Source organism: Helianthus annuus, chromosome 15 (assembly GCF_002127325.2).
Source record: "Helianthus annuus cultivar XRQ/B chromosome 15, HanXRQr2.0-SUNRISE, whole genome shotgun sequence".
Classification (NCBI taxonomy): domain Eukaryota; kingdom Viridiplantae; phylum Streptophyta; class Magnoliopsida; order Asterales; family Asteraceae; genus Helianthus; species Helianthus annuus.
The window spans coordinates 74,306,796-74,322,365 of record NC_035447.2 but is presented as its reverse complement, the minus strand read 5'-3'; positions in this window follow the sequence as shown (position 1 = coordinate 74,322,365).

The window sequence follows — 15,570 nt, the reverse complement described above, 5'->3', positions numbered from 1 at the left end:
CACGGGGCCGTGTCCGCGCGACTGTCGGGATAAAACCCCTTTTTCAAAACAGTTTCTTCATTCCACACGCCCCGTTTCCCCGAAAACTCTCTGGTTCAGGCGATTTTTCCGCAGAATTTCGACGTCTCCTCTACTTCTAACAACATCAAGGTATGATTCTATCATCATTAGTAGTTAGATTAAGCACTTGCATGTAGTTAAAAGATCAAAAATTTGTTTAAAATCTAAGGTTCTTGAACTTCATCCGGATCGAACCTCAAATTTTTGCATAAATCTGTTAACATTAGTTTAGATTAGTGTTATAGGAAGTAAATCCACTTGTATTGTTCAAAGATTCGCCCGATTTCTCACAAAAACCCCAAACCCTTACTTTTTAACAGAAAAGGATAAAATTGAAGGGGTAAACGGTTTGTTTTGGGAAAAACGGCACTTGGGGTTTCATTTTCGGGGAAAACCGCACCTACTGGACCAAAAATTTTCAAGTTTTAGGGACCGGGTCGAAAAATGAAGTTTTTGAGTAACAGACGTTTGGACACGGGGTCGTGTCCGCTGAACACGGGGACGTGTCCAGCTAACTGTTTTCAGTTTTGACCGAAAGTTTCACTGTTTCGTACTAATTGTTTGGTGTATTCTTTCAGATGTCCAAGAAATTCTCAAGGTTCAATGCAAATGAGCTGGATGCTAAGGCAAGATATGATGTGCTTCGAACCAGGCCGGAAGAATACCCTCGACAAGCATGTATGGAACTCTTAGGAGCAGTGAACCAATGGGACCGTTTCAACAACCTCGTCACCGGACCACTAAGAGTCGCCCTAACTACTCGCCTTCGCTCGGTCCACGAGTATACTCTGGAATTCTATAGCACATTCATGTTCAATTCAAGGTGCGACCCATTTGATAATGATGGGGTGGAATTCCGATGTGGAGGGACCAAGTACTCGATTTCCATGGCACAGTTTGGGTCGATAGTGGGGTTGTATGCGGAGGAAGATGCCGGTAATGAAGAAAACACCGGAGGGCTACGTGAAATAGGAGAAAACGATCGCCAAGCCGCTTGGGCTCAAATAGGAGATGGAATCTACAACCCAAGTAGCACTAAGAGCACTAAGTTGAGGGACCCTCTTTACCGCTACATTCATAGGGTCCTACTTACTCTCTTAGTCAAAGGCATGATAGCGGTGGCGTCGTTGGGTTAAGAGATCTGGTGGTCCTTCATTGCATCCACAACCGTAAACACCTAGATGTTCCATACCTCCTGCTCCGAAACATGCATTGGAACCGGCTTGCTACTCCTCCAACCCCTATCTTCTTCGGAGGGGTGGGTATACCGTCTCTTCAGGAACTTCGTGAACATGTCGAGATCTTTTCAGAAGAGTCCATGGTCGGGAAGGGTGGACACACACATCTGCCGCTCCATGTACTTGATCTATGAAGCTGAAGACGGATCGGTTAGCTTCCAAAGAGTCCAACGGCATGCATGGAACCCCCAAGAAGCACTCGTCCTTCACGCTCCACAGTTCCAACCACCTCCTCATTTCCAACACCAGCCACATGGTGATCCTGGCCAATCCTCCTCACAAGGAGGCGGTTTTCCTAACTTCCAAAGTTTACATGATTTGTTGTAGGAAAACCTCATGTGCACCAGGAACACCTATAACTTGGCCAGCAACACGTACACCCGGGTCGGAGCAATTGAGAGAAACATCTCCGACATTCAGGATGACATCGGGAACATCCGGGAGTATATGGCGGGGCACGGAGGAGGAGGTGATGATGAGGATGAGGACATGGACTAGGCGGGAGGAGTAGAGGCAGGAGTAGCTGGTAGGAGGTCCCACAGGTTAACCCTCTTTTATCTTGAACAATTTCCGGCCTGCGTGCCGAGTGTTGAACAATTTACTTTCCTTTAACTCTTTTTATTTTCTGCATTTGTTTTTCTTTTTAACTATGTGATGTGGATGTTGAACTATGGTAATTTAGGATGCTTGCTATGGTTTGGTGTAGTGTTTATTGATAAAACGGGTACATACGAGGCTTAGAGCACTAAACATTAGTGCTACTAATGCTAGGACAGGAAAACCGAAGCCAGAAACCTGTTTTTTCACCTTTGCAGATTGTCTACATGGGGTCGTGTCCGGCCGACACGCCCGCGTGCCCACTTCCCCAGACCTACTGTTTGTTTAATTCTGCAGATTTTTTCCAGACACGGGGTCGTGCCCAGCCAACACGCCCCCGTGTCCACCTTCTGTAAGTTTTCGTTACTGGCACTCTAAACACGGGGTCGTACTCATCGAGCACGGGGCCGTGTCCAGACGCCCAGTAACATAAATTTTTGTTTTTTTTCACACCTTTTACACATTTAATCAACCTAAAAACTTATTTTTGGGACACATTGAGGACAATGTGTAATTTAAGTGTGTGGGGGGGGTGGATGCTAAAACTTGAATTTTTGCAAGTCCTAATCACAAGCCTTATACAAAACTCTATTGGAACCGCTAATCACCCCAAATGTTTTCAAAAATTTTCATTTTTTTTACTTGTCTAGGTTTAATTTGGGAATTTTAAGTTCTAAAAAAAGGTTATATTTTTACAAATTTACAACCGATAGCGTCGTGATAAAAAGAACCAACATAAGAAAATTATGAAACGACATGGCAAGTTTAGTTAAAATTCGATTATATATACTTGATCACATAAAAACCTATTCCCATAAAAGTGAGTTTTGAGCCTTTATTGAGCATACAAATACATATCTTTAAACTAAATGCTCATTTTTGATTTCTTGTGTGAATAGCCGCTTGGTTCTTACGACTCTAGAACTTGCCACGACAATACATTCCCGGTCCTTACCAACTTAAACCCGAGTAAGTCAATGATGGAGGCATTAGGACTAACTTTTTATTTCTACACCATTATTTTTCTTTTTATACCACCTACCCAAAATCCCCCTAGTTAACCCCTTTGAGCCTAAACCTTTTCATTTCTTAACCCAAAACAAACACCCTTTTACCCACCAAAACCTTTTTTTTAAACCCTTTATTTTAGTAACAAGGCTCGGTTTTCTTATGACTTGCTTATGAAAAAAAAATGATGATGATGATGATGAAGCCAAAGAAATAAGCAAACAAGTTTATCAAAAAAATAACTATGTTTGAAAGAAATGCTTCATCAAAATAAAAAGTTATGAAAAATAAAAAGTCTTCCGTAAAACCGATGCTTTTTACGCCTTTCGCCCTTTTTACTAACCACTAACCCAACCACCCACCTTTAGCCCAAGCCTAGCCCTTCACCCCAAAAGTCCTCTTGATATTTACAAAGGTGTATAGTTAAAAAGGAGGAGGATTGATTGCTTGGCAAGCTTATGGTAGGAGTAAGTTCCATGCCGCTCTCGAGTGATTCACTAAAAATACATCTTCGGCCGAGTGTTGAGTGATCCCCCGTGAGGTATGTGAACTTGTATATAAATGGAATTTTAAAAAGGCATGTTATGCCCTAATAAGTAATTTATATTATGTAATGTTTTTAATAAATCATGACGAATAGGATTGTAAATAAATAAAAATAATAACCAATAAAAATCTTGGAATCCCGACACTCTATGACAAGCCCAAAAACCTTCTCTTCTACCCATTCCATTTGGGAGTGTAAAGCCACATTATAAAGAGTTTTGCTTGAGGACAAGCAAAGATTCAAGTGTGGGGGTATTTGCTGTGCACAAAATGCAACATATAAATTACATCAATTAAGGAATAAAACTAACCCTTTTTAGTTCTAATGTTGGAAAAAGTGTGTTTTTGTCTTTCTTTTGTATTTTCAGGATTAAATGAGCTCAAATAAACAAAAGAAGCAAAAAGGCAGCTAAATCTAACATAAATACAAGAAAAGGAACAAACGTGGAATGCCCGACCCCCCGACAGCATCTTCCCAAGCAAAAAGCAAGAAATCAGAAGGCTGAACACGCCCCGTGCTCAATGAGCACGGGGGCGTGCCCAAGTGTCAGCAGAAAAGACAAAGTTGTAGAAGCTTCTATCGCCCACCACGGGGTCGTGCTCAGCGGACAGGGGACCGTGGTCAACTCTTAGATTCGCAGAATCTGAGGAAATCTTGATAGTACAGAGACGCTTCTGCACACGGGGTCGTGCCCAGCGGACACGGGGGCGTGGTCAACTAATGCAGCCAAACTGCAATTAATGAAGAAAGAGAAGAGGGATGGACACGGGGCCGTGCCCGAGCTTCTGTTCAGCCTATAAATAGGAGTGCTTGGATCACTTGCAACTCATCCCTTGGCACACCACCTCTCTCACACTTCACCCACCACCCACCACCATCACAACACAATCATCCACCACCATCATCCATTGTCCATCATAGAGTGTGTGAGTCGTCTCAGGATCCAAGATTGATCGTAAGAGTTCTTACCAATCAAAGGCCATGTTTGCCTAATTCTCTTACATCACTTGGTGAAGACAAGTGTTTAGTGTAATACTTTTTATTTTTAATCTTTTCGCACTTTTTGTTTGGTTATGTATTAATGACTTTAATAACTAGTTTCTTATGTTGAAGGTGATTCTTCCTTATCGTTTGTCCGTGGTGTCTTGGCATTATTTTACTGTCTATATAAAATAAAAAAATTTCACCATTCATATATCCATGGTCTATATGGAGATATGTTGGCTACCTGGTCGGGGGTTAAGGGAATGGTTTGGTAAGAGTCTTGCCATTGTTCAGTGTATAGATCCTGCAAAGGACCTGGGTCAAATTTAGTAGGATCTCCTTCAATACCCACCGGTATTGGATGGCGGGGGTCCAAACTCTTTGATCCCCTCATAAGTAAGCTACTATTAAAACTTTAACCCGGCTACTTAGGACTGTATCCGTGCTGACTCAGACTACTTAGCCGAGGGTAACGTCACCTTCAAAAGAGAGGCCTACCACATTATGCATTATTAACTTAATTAATTATCTTTCAATAATCCGACCCTTTAGGATTGTATCCTTGCTGACTCAAACAACTGGGTTGAGGGTAACGTCACCTTCAAAAGAGGGGCCTACTACAATAACTAAGATAATCTCTTAAAAAGTGCAAAAGTGCGGAAATAATCAAAGGTTACACTACACACGAGTCAGATCCAAGTGATTCATCTTGTCTATCTGTTTTTACTTTTATTTTATTTTTCAGCATTTTAGTTTGTTTTATCTTTCTAGTTTAAAACCTTTTTCTAACTTTTTGATTTGATAGATGTTGAGAATAAACCGGTACTAAAAGCTCGTGTGTCCTTGGACGACCTCGGTATCTTACCAACACTATACTACGTCCACGATGGGTGCATTTGCCCATATGTGTGTTTAGTGTTAGTAAATATCGTGTTTTATAAATTTAAAACTTGGCTAAAAAGTGTAAATGGGCTTAAAATATACATTAAAAATCTATAAAACACGACACGCATCACACTTCATCGCAGCGACGCTCAGATGTCCGAGCAGGTTACTAAATTTGCCCAGCGAATAGGCGAAGTGATCCTGAAGACTGCCGAATTAGCTATTGCCATGTCCCTTCTCCAGGATGAAGCCACCCGAGAAGCATCAAAGGAAGTAGAATCCAAGCCTTTAAAAAGGTCAAAGAAGCGTAAAACCTCAAAGAATCCTCCAGCCGTTGTACCAAATCAAGCAGGACCTGGTCAGGGGGCAACACCACCAGCCAAGAAGCCATACTTGGGAACTGCTCCTTGGTGCAATCAATGCAACCTTCATCATCCGAATCAGATACCCTGTCGCAAATGTACCCACTGTGGACGATGGGGACATTTGGTTAACATGTGCCGCTTTGTCATCCAAAACAAAGCTGTTGCAGGTCCTACTGCTGCTCGAGCACCATATGAAGGAACAACTCCTTTGTGCCATCAGTGTAACCTCCACCACCATGCTAGTGTCAAATGCCGAGCATGTTTCAACTGTGGACTTATTGGCTACTTCTATGACGAGACGAGTCATTTCAGGGACGAATACCCAAAGTTTGTCAATGCAAATCTGAGCCACGGATGAGCATTTGGCTGATTAGAAGATGCTGTTGCTTTGAATAATTTGAAACTTATGCTTTTGTCTCTTTTGTTGAACTCTGAAACAATCTGTTTTGTTTATAAACAAGATCGTTGTTCGCAATTCTGATGTACAAGTGTAGTTACATGTGTGTATGGCATACCCCTACAATACCTACACCAAAGAACTGTGTTCTTTACAAACTACTCTTGTAGTTCTCCCATTCATGTGATCGCTCATGATTTCCTCGAAAATTCTAAGTACTCGTTTAATTCTAAGAAAGGAAGTATAGAATATAAGTGACATTTTGAGTAATCACTTTAAATCCTTGGTTAGATAACTAAGGGTATTTTTCGATCTTATACCCAACCTCAAAATTCAGCTTCATATGCCACCTCGGCATATCTAGCACCTCAACTTCATGTGGATTCTACCTCGTGTGTCGACTTAAGCACGTCTAGTGCAAGGTTTCGAAGCGTCTCCTTCTATTCGAATTCCAAAACTCCATATGGGAACTTCTTATCTTCACAATTAGATCCTTATGGATGATTATCGGACAAATCAGAGCCCTTAATTGAATTATTTGTATACCTTGATACGTACATTACGATTCAATAAGGATAAAGCCGAATTCCTATTAAGATCTTACTATCTTCATAGTTAGATTCTTGATATGTTTAAAGTGCCAAATTAAATCCACAGATTGGATTCCTGGTGTGCTTTAAATACCCGTGTCCAAAGATAACAAATTGAAGGTCAAGTTAAACAATTATGTGATTATGTGGCATGTGTTTATGTGTTTTCTTTTATGTTTTTGTGTGATCCGAATTTTCGTTATCCAACTCCTTATAGAATCTTCCATATCTTCAAATAAGGGATTCCTGGTAGGATATCCAAAGGTACTACCTCAAATCCTTAATGGGCTTCTACATAATAGTTAAGACCCTTGGATTATATAGTACCATTCCATAATTCGAAGGAGACCCTTTAGGTGGTCTAGTTAAAAGGATTGATTCAAATCTGGTTAGGAATGACATGTGATGATATAGCTGAAAAGACTCCTTGGTGGTCAATTTAAAGAGATCATTTATTGATTTAATTTAAAGGACCCTATGGTGGTCTAGTCACACTCATCACAGGTTCGTTTATTTGGTTTTCCCCTACACATTGTAAAATGCACTATGTGGACTATGCAAGGAATTACGTAATTATGGATGCATACATAATTATGAAATTCAGTCCACGGAAACCACCTTAAGATTTATCATGTGTAAGAACCGATAGTGACAACAATAACGAAACGTGAACAATGTAATGGAGGTACGGTGGACGCACCAATGGCGCTTCATATACTTGTATATAAGTGTCCCCCTTACATTGCAAGCATAATGTTATTAAAGTTACTAGAAGTTCAGAACCCTAACCAGTGTTGTCTTATCTTTTCGACTTCATGTTTCGAGCTCTCACAAGTTTCCTCTAAATAAATTTCGGGACGAAATTTCCTAAAGTAGGGGAGACTGTGACATCTATGCCTCCACGGCCATCAAACAAATACCAAATGAATGAAATATTGTATTTCATACTTGGGATTTATATAAATATGTGTATCATTTGCACATATCAATTCTTGTTCGATTTCGAGCTCTAAATCGCTTTCTGGAAAGTTATAGGCGAACTAATGCGTAAACGTAATCAGTTTAACGCGACAAACACTTCGGAATAGTGACATAGGCTTAACATAACTTAAAGAACCTTTACATAACTTATAAATAAGTTTTGGAAGGTTTGGTGTGTCGAAATCAAGTTTATTCGCTTACAGGGACTAATTTCGACAAACTGCGAAAGTATGTCGATTCTTACTATAACGAACCTTCCAGAACTTGATCATAAGTTAAACAACCCTAAATATCCTTTACATAGCTTATAAATAGGCTTTGAGGTGTTCGGTATGCTAAAATAAACTTATTTGATCAATAGGGACTAAAAGCGTCAAAAAGTGCATAAGTTTGCATTTTCGCGCATATCTTACGTTCTGAATATATCCGGACATCCAAAAATTTATGTAATCATTAAAATATTTTATTTTAGTGATTGGCACGATAAAATTCCATTCGTCGCTTAATTTGGATCGTTTTTGCGTTCGTTACGACTTCCGTCGTAATTAACTGAATAACGCAACCGTACGACCAAACGAACTAACATCCGAGATGTTTTTGAGCATATTTTAAGTTCCTATACTTTAACATAATTTTAGAGCTTTGAAATGAGGTTAATGGGGCTTAAAAGTGTCAAATATGCATCAAAATACAAGTTTCTGGGGCTGCAGGGACTAAATGTGACAATCTGCCAAAGTTATTACACGAGCCGCGTAAGATGAGACTATATGCTATGCGGGGCGTGACAGCCTGCCAGACAGAAACATTGAATCTGGCTTTCCAGCCTATTTTTGATGGTTTTAGCAGCTGATTTGGGATACTTTGGGCTAGTTTTGATGGTTTTTACATGTCCCCATGGTTTCTAATACCATGTGCCCACATGGATGGCCAAGATCAAACCCTCTTTTGCAAGAAACGATCCTAACGGTTTACCGAAAACTATAAATACCCAATTTCATTTTTCTACACCCTTGATCTGATTAATGCTCTAAGTTGAAGCCTTTGCTTCATACCTGAGTGTTAAAGATCAAGTTCTCCCTAGCTTGGACCCTTTGTAAGCTCCTTTCGTTCTTTTATTGCTTTTTGGGTGTGAAAGTCAAACAGTGTTTTACTTTCTGCTTTGACCAGCCTTTGGTTAACACAAAGTTCGTTTGAACTTTGCAACGTGAGCGTAATCACGATGGTTATAGTCCCGTGTGACTATACCTACTGATTACCACGTTGATTAGGCGTAGTGACGAGTCGTAGTTTCGGTCAAAATACGTATTTATGCGTATTTTGTAACCAAACTACTCTAGGGTATCAAAACACTTTGTTTTGGTATCAAACACTTTGTTTTGGTATCAAAACCTGTTTTCTAACTTAGTTAAACATGTTCCAACATGTTTAGCTCGTCACTTTTAGTTTAGTGCTTGTATAAGAGTCGTAAGTCAAGCGGTCTAAACCACCGCTTAGACTTCCGAACTCGACCCATTTGGTCGATCTTTAGGATCCGGCTAAGCATGATTAGTGACCATAGTTGTATAGGGAATAACCTTCCGAGGTTATACCTTATGGTCACCTAGTTTAAGTAGTTGTATGATAGGTAGTTTATATGCCTTAGGAAAATGACCAAAATGCCCTTTTCATGCATAATTGGATTTTAAGCATATGTAACCTAAACTTTTATCACTTAACTGATTATATTTATACATGTTTAGGCATATAATATTTGTCATAGGACTAGTTAGACGTCTCGAACGCGTTTTACGCGAACGATGCGTTAAAGTAGCGTAAGCTACCTTAATGGGTCGTAAGCACTTAGGATAGGTTTCGATTTAGAATGTAGGCTTTGTTAAACCATATCATAAGAGTTCCAATACTCATTTGGTTTACAAGACCTCATTCTATCCGATCTTCCGATTTAGGTCCGGTTTATTTACATAGTTACTTATAATTAGGTGCCGATTGATTTTCGTGATCCCTCTAGCTTTGCTTGGTTGTTATTCAAGACTTCTAAGCATTCATATGTGAGTACATAGTTCCCCTATTTTACTGTTTTCAATTGTTTTGGGGTGATTCATATGTGTTAAATGATTTCAAGGTTTAAACGATGGTTTCAGAAATGATTAAGATGGTTTATATTAAATTAATAACGATTTCGATAATGTGAATAAACTTGTTGGTTGTAATTACATAACAAATAACATTCATTAATTTTGGCCGAACCGACCAGTATTAGGTTATGGTACTAGCGATGTAAACGAACCGAACGTTCAGCGAACAGTTTGTGAACCGTTCGGCGGGAAGTCCGTTTATGTTCGTTCGTTTAATAAACGAACGAACATGAACAAGAAATTTCGTTCGATTAGTTAAATGAACGAACATGAACAGAGGTCTCGTTCTTTCGATTATGTTCGTGAACGTTCGGTAAGGTGTTCGTGAACGTGTTCGTGAACATTCGTTGATTTGCGTTCGTTTATGTTCGTATGTTTGTGTTTTAATTGAAGATCTTTGTACTTTCTTATATTTTATTTGTACTTTTTAGATTATTAAACTTTTATTTATTTTATTACCCTAAAAATTAAACTAGGAAACCCACTTTCACCTTGTTTATGCATCATTTCCCTTTCATTTCTCATTATTTACATCGGCGAATAGATCGACCTCCATTCCACAATAAGGGATTCAAGTTCTAGTGCTACTCTCTGGGCCATCTATCTTTATCCTTCGTCGCGTTTACCAAATTTATTTGTGTTCATGAACTGTTCGCGAACACGCTCATTTCCTTAATGAACGAACACGAACATAAAATCTCGTTCGGTAAGTGTTCATGAACCGTTTGTGAACACATTTATTTCCTTAACGAACGAACACGAACAAGGCCTTGTTTGTGTTCGTTCGGTTCGTTTACAGCCCTACCTATAACTTAATATGAACTTTTAAATTTGAATCATCAATTAGGTGCATTGATTATTGAATTTGCTCAAGGAAGCACATTAGTGGAATTGGACTGAATTTTTAGGTAGAAAAATGTAATCAGAGACAAAGACTTGAAATTTGAAAGTCTGATAGTTAAAATTATAAAACTCCTGATTTTTAGTTGATGGTTGTGGTTTTCGCATTAAAGATTTGGAGGCATTCTTATTTGGTATAAAGGGTACGATCTACACAGATTACAAAATCCTCAAATATTGTTTTGATCGTAAAACTTGAATATGGGGATTAGTGAAGTGCTTAGAGATGGTTAAGTATTATAAATCCTGAAATTCTCTATAACCCCAAGAAGATTAATGTGTTGTTGTTTCGCTTAGCCAAATGACTGAGTTATTTTATTCGCAAGGAACCCATTAGGATTATGATGATATCCAAACGATACATAATCATCAAAGCTGCTTAAATGGAAGGTTTGAAGGATTAGAATTTGAAATGGGAAAATTATTCTCGAAAGATCTTGATAAAAAAACATGAAGTAAAGACTTGATTTGGTTGGATCTAGATTTTAGATACTTGTAATGAACTTTTACTTCTAGATGAAGCACATAAATAGGTATATTCTAGAGCTGTAAATGAACTAAACGTCCAGCGAACTGTTCGTGAACCGTTCGGCGGGAAGTTCGTTTATGTTCGTTTGTTTAATAAACGAACGAACATGAAAAGGAAATTTCGTTCGATTTGTTAAATGAACGAACATGAACAGAGGTCTCGTTCATTCGATTGTGTTCGTGAACGTTCGGTAAGGTGTTCGTGAACGTGTTCGTGAACATTCATTGATTTGCGTTCCTTTATGTTCGTATGTTTGTTTTTTAATTGAAGATCTTTGTACTTTCTTATATTTTATTTGTACTTTTATGTTATAAAACTTTTATTTATTTTATTACCCTAACAATTAAACGGGGAAACTCATTTTCACCTTGTTTATGCATCATTTCCCTTTCATTTCTCATTATTTACATCGACGAATACGATCGACCTCCATTCCACAATAAGGGATTCAAGTTCGAGTGCTACTCTCTGGCCATCTATCTTTATCCTTTGTCGCGTTCTCCAAATTTATCTTTGTTCATGAACCGTTCACGAACACACTCATTTCCTTAATGAACGAACACGAACATAAAATCTCGTTCGGTAAGTGTTCGTGAACCGTTCATGAACACATTTATTTCCTTAGCGAACGAACACGAACAAGGCCTTGTTTGTGTTCGTTCGGTTCGTTTACAGCCCTATATGGTACCATATGATCTGACAAATCCCGTTATCAGACTGCACCCATGGTTATGTATGGGTTAGGTGGGTAGCGACCGAATCTGTGATTGTTAACTTACCCTTTGGTGGTTTGTTAATGCGAGTTTCAAGATAGTCGAGTCACGAAGGTTTGGATGTTATTAGCGAGACGACCAAAAGTAGTTTTCACAATTAAAACGAGAATGATTTAATCGACTTGAACGATTTTAACGAGTTAAACGAATTGGATAAACGATTGGTTTTTGGGTGGTGATTAGATAATGGGACGGGTGTGATATGATAAAAGTATGGTAGATACGCCGCTGGTACATCTTATATATAAGTGTTTTTATCATATTACATTCCGTGACATTATTTAGTTTACTTGATTATACGATTTTAAAACGATGTTACATAACGATGTTTTCGAAAGGATATAAACCATACGAGTTTTATTAACGAGTTTTTACGAGATGTTTTACAATTTAATTTGATTAAATAAATGTTTTGGGGTTAAGAATCATGGCTACGAGATTTTATAAGTTATAACCAACTTGATTTGAGTTGGTTAATTATGTTGCAACATTATACACTTTTCAAAACCAGGTTTTTACCACTCTTGTAGTCTAAGGAGGTATTGCAACATGTAAACTAGCCATGAATCCAACACTCTCATAAAACCTATGTGCTCGCCAGCATTTCTTTGCTGACTTTGTTTTTACATATGTTTCAGGTGTTGATTGCATGATGTTGATTGTTAGGATGCATGATTCACATAGGATCTGGACGAGGCCTTAGTGACATAATAATAATGATAGAAGACATGAAATTTGTTTGTTTGGTTTTAAGACAATGTAAATTATTAAATGAACCAATAAAACAAAACTTTTGTATCCATGGTTGTGAAACAATGATTCTGTTACAACACTCCGCGACGTTTTCACAGCGGTTTCGTTGTTTTAACGCGGTCGGGGTGTGACAAATGTTAGGATTCAGTTGGGAGAGTTTGAATACCCAGTGGATTTTCTGGTCCTAGACTATTCTTCGACCAAAATGGCAGCACAACAAAGGGTAATCTTAGGTCGACCTTTTCTATGCACAGCAAATGCTCAAATCAATTGTAGAGACGGGATTATTACCATGACCGAAAAGAACCGTAAGTTGTCCTTTGATGTTCAAATAGAGTGATTAGTTATGAGTCCATTGTGGGGAAGGGTGGCGAGTCTAGTGATTGTATGAAAAAAGTGTGTCAAAGAATGAAAATAAATCACCCACCGGATCGTGAAGAAAAGCATACGGGATCAAGTAGGAGTGTATTTGATTACCCACTGAATCGAAACGGGACGGATGCATTTTACTCAATGGCACGATGTAGTGATGGAGATGGCAGGAATCGTTTCTTTGAGCCACCATAAAAGGGGGTGACACGGTCTGGCTGAAGACCCGAAAACTTAGCGCTGCCCGGGAGGCAACCGGGGTTTTTCACTGACCTTGTTATTTCTTTATTTTTCTATGTTTCAGGGCTATGGCAACACTCAATTGTGGGGAAGATGTGCGGATAGTTGTGTGAAGGTGGTGATAGGAAATCGGATCATTTACAACACCTGTTGTGTCAAACTTCGTCAGGTCCATGTACTCTTTCCTTAGACTTGTCATGTTCTTTAGCTTTGAAATATTAGTAGTTAGTTTGTTCGCTTTTGTTTAAAATAAAAAAAAAAGTTTGGTGTGTTTTGAGCGATCTTTCCCTTCAAAGCCATACATTGGGGACAATGTATCCCAAATGTGGGGATGGGGGAAATTTTTGACACTTTTGAAAATTCTGAAATCAAGTGAAAAATGGTCTAAATTTGAAAACTTAAAGTATTGAAACCACATAACACACCGGCAACCCCGTATACCCCTTTTCTTGCTGAGAGTTTGAGCCACTTATTTGAATTGTTAGAAATATTATCTTTGATGAGAGTGGCAATGAGTGGGGGTGCATTAGAACTTGTGCTTGAATTCGGTTTGAGGACTTAGCTTGGTATGTATGTGAAAAGGATAAGGGCATTTAGGTAGCCTCGTCATGGTGTGTGCGAGTGTGGGATTTGGGGGGTTGGACCTCATAAGTTATATATATGAGCTTGGTAAAGAGAGGGGTGGGGGTTTGGACTTTAGTAGCCCATTTGAACTTAAAGCCAATCGTTTGTTAACCCAAGCCTAGTTCTCTAAAAAATTTCACCCGTATTTAACCCGGTCTAGTAGTGTTAGCATTTTGTATTAGTATGTTTGTTATGTTATGTTTATGTTGAAAAAAAATACAAAAAGAAAAAGAGAAAATACAAAAAGAATGAGAATAAACGTTTGTAGTTGTAGTAAAAAAAATAGAAAAAGCAATGAAAAAGAAAAGAAAAAATGTTGGGATGCATTGTATATAGATGTTCACGTTTGTTTAGATAGTAATAAAAAGACCGGGTCGAATCACTAGCTACTACAAATATATTTCCATTTCCTACCCATATGCCAAGCTGTCACACCCCCAAAACCCACCCGCGGAGTACCACCGCTTGGGAGCGTGACTGACCAGGATCAAGCCATCAATCATATCAAACACAGCATTTAATAATAAAAGTAATCAATGTAAATCATGACATGATTGATGTTCCAAAACCAAACATCGTTTAAATAGCGGAAGCATAGTAATGTAAACTCAAAATAGTTATAAGTTCAGAATAAGTTCATGATCCGTATCCCACAACGACCTGCTCCTCCCTGTGCAAGCTCCATATTGTACCTAAGGTCCTGCAAGGCATGCAGCAAATAATCAACAAACTAGTTGAGCGAGTTCACAGAAAGTAAGTTCATAACATAGTGCATAAGCATAACTAGTGGGGGCTTCCCATACTAGCGTGTACTAAAGGTGGGGGCTTCCCAAACCTTGTGTTCATAATACTGGTGGGGGCTTCCCATGTTTATCCTGGCTAATGAGGGCTTCTCATTAACGGTACTTACTAGACTAACTTCCGACCATGTGTTCTTCTTTACTGAGAACAGGAAAACGTACAGGGTCACGTAGGCTTTACGTGACGTGCCCTTCCCCGAGGACAGTGGTACGCGTGGGGGCTACGTAGGTTTTACGCAGCGTGGCCTTCCGACCTGGAAGCCAGTGGATGGTATTGGGTTACGTAGGCTTTACGTAACGTGTCCTCCCGACCCGGGAGACAAATGGCAAATAAACTGGGTTACGTAGGCTTTACGTAACGTGTCCTGACTAACCTGAGGACGATGGTCTATAGTCTAGGGAATGCGTAAGTACGAGTAACTCTGTTAACAATGACATATCCAACCCAATTCCCAACCCGGGAATCCCATGCCTTGGCTGTGTGAACTCACCTTGGTTTGCTCGGCAGATACACAAAGAGTACAGTTAAGCTAGTAACTGGTCAACCACGTCCTATCATGGTTATTATACAAGTCAGGTTCGTCTATAGCACGTATATTCATGGCAAACACGTACACGTATCAGCAATTCAAATCATGTAACGAGTCCAAGTAATCGGCCCAGACAGATAAGTAGTCCAACTAGCAGTCAAGAGCACACTTGTGCGTGTTAATCTTGGCCCAACATAACCCGGCCCAAATAGTAAACGCATACTAGTCCAATAACAAACAGTTTACAAATTCAATCATTTGGCCC